Source organism: Oncorhynchus masou, unplaced genomic scaffold, assembly GCF_036934945.1.
Source record: "Oncorhynchus masou masou isolate Uvic2021 unplaced genomic scaffold, UVic_Omas_1.1 unplaced_scaffold_2530, whole genome shotgun sequence".
Classification (NCBI taxonomy): Eukaryota; Metazoa; Chordata; class Actinopteri; order Salmoniformes; family Salmonidae; genus Oncorhynchus; species Oncorhynchus masou.
This window is the reverse complement of record NW_027008980.1, coordinates 50,384-56,556: the sequence shown is the minus strand read 5'-3', so window position 1 is coordinate 56,556 and position 6,173 is coordinate 50,384. Positions and strand designations below refer to the sequence as shown.

Genomic DNA, 6,173 nt, shown 5'->3' with positions numbered 1-6,173 from the left:
AATAGGGCTCTGGTCTAGTAGTACCACTATATAGGGAATAGGGCTCTGGTCTATTGTAGTACCACTATATAGGGAATAGGGCTCTGGTCTATAGTAGTACCACTATATAGGGAATAGGGCTCTGGTCTATAGTAGTGCACTATATAGGGAATAGGGCTCTGGTCTATAGTAGTACCACTATATAGGGAATAGGGCTCTGGTCTATAGTAGTACCACTATATAGGGAATAGGGCTCTGGTCTATAGTAGTGCACTATATAGGGAATAGGGTCTATAGTAGTACCACTATATAGGGAATAGGGCTCTGGTCTATAGTAGTGTACTATATAGGGAATAGGGTCTATAGTAGTACCACTATATAGGGAATATGGCTCTGGTCTATAGTAGTGTACTATATAGGGAACAGGGTGTATAGTAGTACCACTATATAGGGAATAGGGCTCTGGTCTATAGTAGTGCACTATATAGGGAATAGGGTCTATAGTAGTACCACTATATAGGGAATAGGGCTCTGGTCTATAGTAGTGTACTATATAGGGAATAGGGTCTATAGTAGTACCACTATATAGGGAATATGGCTCTGGTCTATAGTAGTGTACTATATAGGGAATAGGGTCTATAGTAGTACCACTATATAGGGAATAGGGCTCTGGTCTATAGTAGTACCACTATATAGGGAATAGGGCTCTGATCTATGGTAGTGTACTATATAGGGAATAGGGCTCTGGTCTATAGTAGTACCACTATATAGGGAATAGGGCTCTGGTCTATAGTAGTGTACTATATAGGGAATAGGGTCTATAGTAGTACCACTATATAGGGAATAGTGTCTATAGTAGTGTACTATATAGGGAATAGGGTTCTGGTCTATAGTAGTACCACTATATAGGGAATAGGGCTCTGGTCTATAGTAGTACCACTATATAGGGAATAGGGCTCTGGTCTATAGTAGTACCACTATATAGGGAATAGGGCTCTGGTCTATAGTAGTGTACTATATAGGGAATAGGGTCTATAGTAGTACCACTATATAGGGAATAGGGTCTATAGTAGTGTACTATATAGGGAATAGGGTTCTGGTCTATAGTAGTACCACTATATAGGGAATAGGGCTCTGGTCTATAGTAGTACCACTATATAGGGAATAGGGCTCTGGTCTATAGTAGTACCACTATATAGGGAATAGGGCTCTGGTCTATTGTAGTACCACTATATAGGGAATAGGGCTCTGGTCTATAGTAGTACCACTATATAGGGAATAGGGCTCTAGTCTATAGTAGTGCACTATATAGGGAATAGGGCTCTGGTCTATAGTAGTACCACTATATAGGGAATAGGGCTCTGGTCTATAGTAGTGCACTATATAGGGAATAGGGTCTATAGTAGTACCACTATATAGGGAATAGGGCTCTGGTCTATAGTAGTGTACTATATAGGGGAATAGGGTCTATAGTAGTACCACTATATAGGGAATAGGGCTCTGGTCTATAGTAGTGTACTATATAGGGAACAGGGTCTATAGTAGTACCACTATATAGGGAATATGGTCTATAGTAGTGTACTATATAAGGAACAGGTTTAACAGAGACAAAGGGCTTCAACTATGCACTTTACCTTCCAAAACAACAAATAAACTGTAATACCACAGCTTCCTGGTCCGCTGTCTGATTTCCTGTCTGTCTGTCTGACTTCCTGTCTGACTCCCAGTCTGTCTGTCTGACTCCCATTTATGTCTGTCTGTGTCTGTCTGACTCCCAGTCTGTCTGTCTGACTCCCAGTCTGTCTGTCTGACTCCCAGTCTGTCTGTCTGACTCCCAGTCTGTCTGTCTTGACTCCCAGTCTGTCTGTCTGACTCCCAGTCTGTCTGTCTGGCTCCCAGTCTGTCTGTCTTGACTCCCTGTGTGTCTGTCTGACTCCCAGTCTGTCTGTCTGACTCCCTGTGTGCCTGTCTGACTCCCTGTCTGTCTGTCTGACTCCCAGTCTGTCTGTCTGACTCCCAGTCTGTCTGTCTGACTCCCAGTCTGTCTGTGTGTCTGTCTGACTCCACGTCTGTCTGTCTGACTCCACGTCTGTCTGTCTGACTCCCTGTGTGTCTGTCTGACTCCCTGTGTGTCTGTCTGACTCCCCGTCTGTCTGTCTGACTCCCCGTCTGTCTGTCTGACTCCCAGTCTGTCTGTCTGACTCCCTGTGTGTCTGTCTGACTCCCAGTCTGTCTGTCTGACTCCCCGTCTGTCTGTCTGACTCCCCGTCTGTCTGTCTGACTCCCAGTCTGTCTGTCTGACTCCCTGTGTGTCTGTCTGACTCCCAGTCTGTCTGTCTGACTCCCCGTCTGTCTGTCTGACTCCCAGTCTGTCTGTCTGACTCCCAGTCTGTCTGTCTGACTCCCAGTCTGTCTGTGTGTCTGTCTGACTCCCCGTCTGTCTGTCTGACTCCCAGTCTGTCTGTCTGACTCCCGGGTTGTCAATAGATAAAGGTATTGTGTGAACAAGGTTAACAACTCTCTGTCCTCTTCTCAAATCCAACCTAATCATTCATGTCCTATTTGTCAAAGTCATTTAAAAGCACATTTCAGTGATACTGGCATGTATCCCAAATGGCACCGATTCCTACATAGTGCACTAGTTTGGACCAGAGCCCTATATAGGAGGCTATCTAGGACAGAAACAAATTCATTCCAGCTGAGCTCACCATGACAACGCTGTAATGTTAATCTTTTTGAACCCTGCCCCAATGCCGATCTAACCATTCATGACGTCTCACTCGCTGGTTGGCTGTACGCGACGCAGAACCCCGGAAGACTTTACTTCGCCCAATTTGTACAAGGGTCGCCACTAGTTACCACAGACACAAAGTCACAAAAAAACGCCGCCTATTTCTCTTAATTAAATATTTTATTTTAAACCTTAACCACACTGCTAACCTTATACCTAACCCTAAATTAAGAGCAAACATCTCATTTTTGTATGAATTTATACAATAGAGCCAATTTTACTTTGTGACTGTGGCATCTAGTGGAAACTCAGCATAAAATGCAACATTACTGACCTCTCATTTGTAACTAAAGGGTTCTTCAGTACAGCAACTATCGACAAGAGACCCCTTCCACAACCCCAAGATCTTCAAAGCAACAATATTTCAGTGATAAAATTTACATCGCATCAGTAACAAGGAAGACATCTGATTATACCCATAACGGAAGTGAATTTTTTGCGAATTGAATTTTATCCGTGAGATCGGGTAGTTGTCTCCGCAGTGGTAAGTGTTTTACCACTAAATAGCTATATCATTATTAATAAATTATAATAACGTTATAACTGCTACTGAAACCTTTGGACGCTCATATTTGTTGAGATTGATATCTCTCTCTCTCTCTGATTCACTTCAGTCGAGAAGAATAATCCAACCAAGGGTGCGTTCGAAAATTCAGTTTTCTGACCCTAACTTCGGTGCTTGACTAATGTTAATTTGCTAGCTACTTCAGGAGACACAAATGAGAGAACACCTCCAATCTGACACATTTTTACTCAACCAAGCAGAGCTGGTTAGGATGTTTTCATGTTATCCAAAGTGTTGGTGGACTGTAACTGTGCTACTGGAAAACAATTTAAATTATGCTTCTTCTTTTCTCTTTTTTTGCCCGACTGTTTACTGACAGCGGCCATATTTTAACGGGTGTTGATTGGTTCGTAAATTCATCCAGTGTTTCTGTGCTCTGCCACACTCAAGACGCCCTGAAATCGGAGTAGCTAGCCAGAGTGAATTTACGAACGCACCCTAAATCAGAACGGAATAATAAAAAAAACATCCTTGTATTAAACTGGTTTCCGACATTCTGGATTAATGCCTCGATGTCTGACTTCATTGTGAAAGTTGTTGCGCAGAGTTCAGCAGTGTAACGACCCTGGGTTTATAAACGCGGGTATCGACTTTGCCACTTGAGTATACGTTCGGGGGCACAGTCGATATCTCGCTGGACTTCGGGTTTCGAAGGTTGAGGGTTCAAGTCCCGCTCCCTGCCTTTTTCGTTACAGTACATTTACACACAGTTACGTAATAATCTCGTTTTCTTTTCCAACAAGGTGCTCCGTTGCACAGACACAAAACCTTTCTCCAAACATTATACAACTATTTTTAAAATGCGCTATTTGGCTTCTATTTCCTTACTCAGGTGAGGGTCATATACTCTGACGTTCAATTCGTCTCGTCTTTTCTAGTTTGTTTTATTAAGGTCTCTTCCCTCCAGGGAGTTGCTCCTTGCCAGTTGCCCACCAGGGTTGGGGAGTAACGGATTACATGTAAAATCCGTAACTTTACCAGCAAACATGTTGTAGTCAGATTACAAATACTTTTTGAAAAACTAGATGATTAGTTTTAAATTCAGAAAGGAGGTTTGTGGGGGAAAAAATGTTTGTTGACACTTCTCTCAATGACGGTCAAATCAGCATCGGAGGGAAAAAAAGGCACAATGTTTAAATGTGTTCCACCTGAGTGAGTCTGACCACCAATCAGAGACCACTAATGATGACACACCAAATGATTACCACCAATCAGAGACCACGAATGATGACACACCAAATGATTACCACCAATCAGAGACCACGAATGATGACACACCAATCAGAGACCACGAATGATGACACACCAAATGATTACCACCAATCAGAGACCACGAATGATGACACACCAATCAGAGACCACTAATGATGACACACCAAATGAGTTTTCATGGATCGCGGGGAAAGAGCAGGAGAAGGTTTTCTCGGCTGCAGTCCAAGCTGTGTCTTCCACAACGGTGCGACTGCTGTCGGCATCCAAACATGATCCAACTTGAATAAAGGCTTGGCGGTCAGGATGACAGCAGGGGTGTCGTCTACGGCGATACGGACATCACTTACTATTGATATCTACATAGAGCATTGACGTGAATCACACTGCTACTCTCTCATTTAGATATTTGCTCTTTACGGATTGTGGTTGTTGTGGATGGCTGTTCACAAATCTAAACGTGTATTTTGAACCCATTAATGATTTTGAATTCAATACATTTAATCTGCCCTTTACCAATCATTGTTTTTGAAACCAGTGGACAATGAGCTCTTGCAACAGCTGGTCAAATGCCCAATCCGTCTCCATGACAACAACATCATAAACAACAGAGTAGAGTTGGCTAATAAGTCCTTAGTTTTCAGCAAAAAAAAGTCCTTTTGTTTTGGGTTTATGCTCAGGTAAAACTATTTGGTTAATCTATACTTTCATATTTCCAAGTCCTATTCTTGAAGATTAAGGGCTATACATGTTTTCTTTTTTTTAATGACTGGAATTCTGATAGACTTTGTATTAAAAAAACAAAGATAAAATGTAATTGTATTGTTATATGTAACAGAAAGCAAAACCAACCCATAAAGTAAAATTTAACATCCATATATGACCAGCTATGTCAACGATAACATTTATTTATCCTGCAATAGATGGCATTCAATTGGTAACATACATGTTTATCTTCTTCTAATGCCGCTTAAGGGGGAAAGTAATCTAAAAGTAACTAGATTACATTACTGATTACTATTTTTGGACTGGTATCTAGTAACTGTAATGGATTACATTTAGACAGTAACCAACCCTGGTTGGATTACATTTAGACAGTAACCTACCCTGGTTGGATTACATTTAGACAGTAACCTACCCTGGTGGGATTACATTTAGACAGTAACCTGCCCTGGTTGGATTACATTTAGACAGTAACCTATCCTGGTTGGATTACATTTAGACAGTAACCTACCCTGGTGGGATTACATTTAGACAGTAACCTACCCTGGTGGGATTACATTTAGACAGTAACCTACCCTGGTGGGATTACATTTAGACAGTAACCTAACCAACCCTGGTTGGATTACATTGAGACAGTAACCTACCCTGGTTGGATTACATTTAGACAGTAACCTACCCAACCCTGGTGGGATTACATTTAGACAGTAACCTACCCTGGTTGGATTACATTTAGACAGTAACCTACCCAACCCTGGTTGGATTACATTTAGACAGTAACCTACCCTGGTTGGATTACATTTAGACAGTAACCTACCCTGGTTGGATTACATTTAGACAGTAACCTACCCTGGTGGGATTACATTTAGACAGTAACCTACCCTGGTTGGATTACATTTAGACAGTAAC

At 41.9% G+C, this 6,173-nt stretch overlaps 1 protein-coding gene across 1 annotated transcript in view; it reads left to right on the top strand.

Moving 5' to 3' along the window:
- Positions 1 to 2,281: 2,281 nt before the first annotated feature.
- The window catches only part of ugdh (UDP-glucose 6-dehydrogenase), a 51,867-nt gene continuing 47,975 nt past the window's right edge, over positions 2,282 to 6,173 (top strand). Inside the window, exon 1 of the mRNA XM_064960914.1 lies at positions 2,282 to 3,254. The gene's annotated coding sequence lies outside the window, so the exon portion shown is untranslated. The remainder of the gene's footprint in view (positions 3,255 to 6,173) is intronic.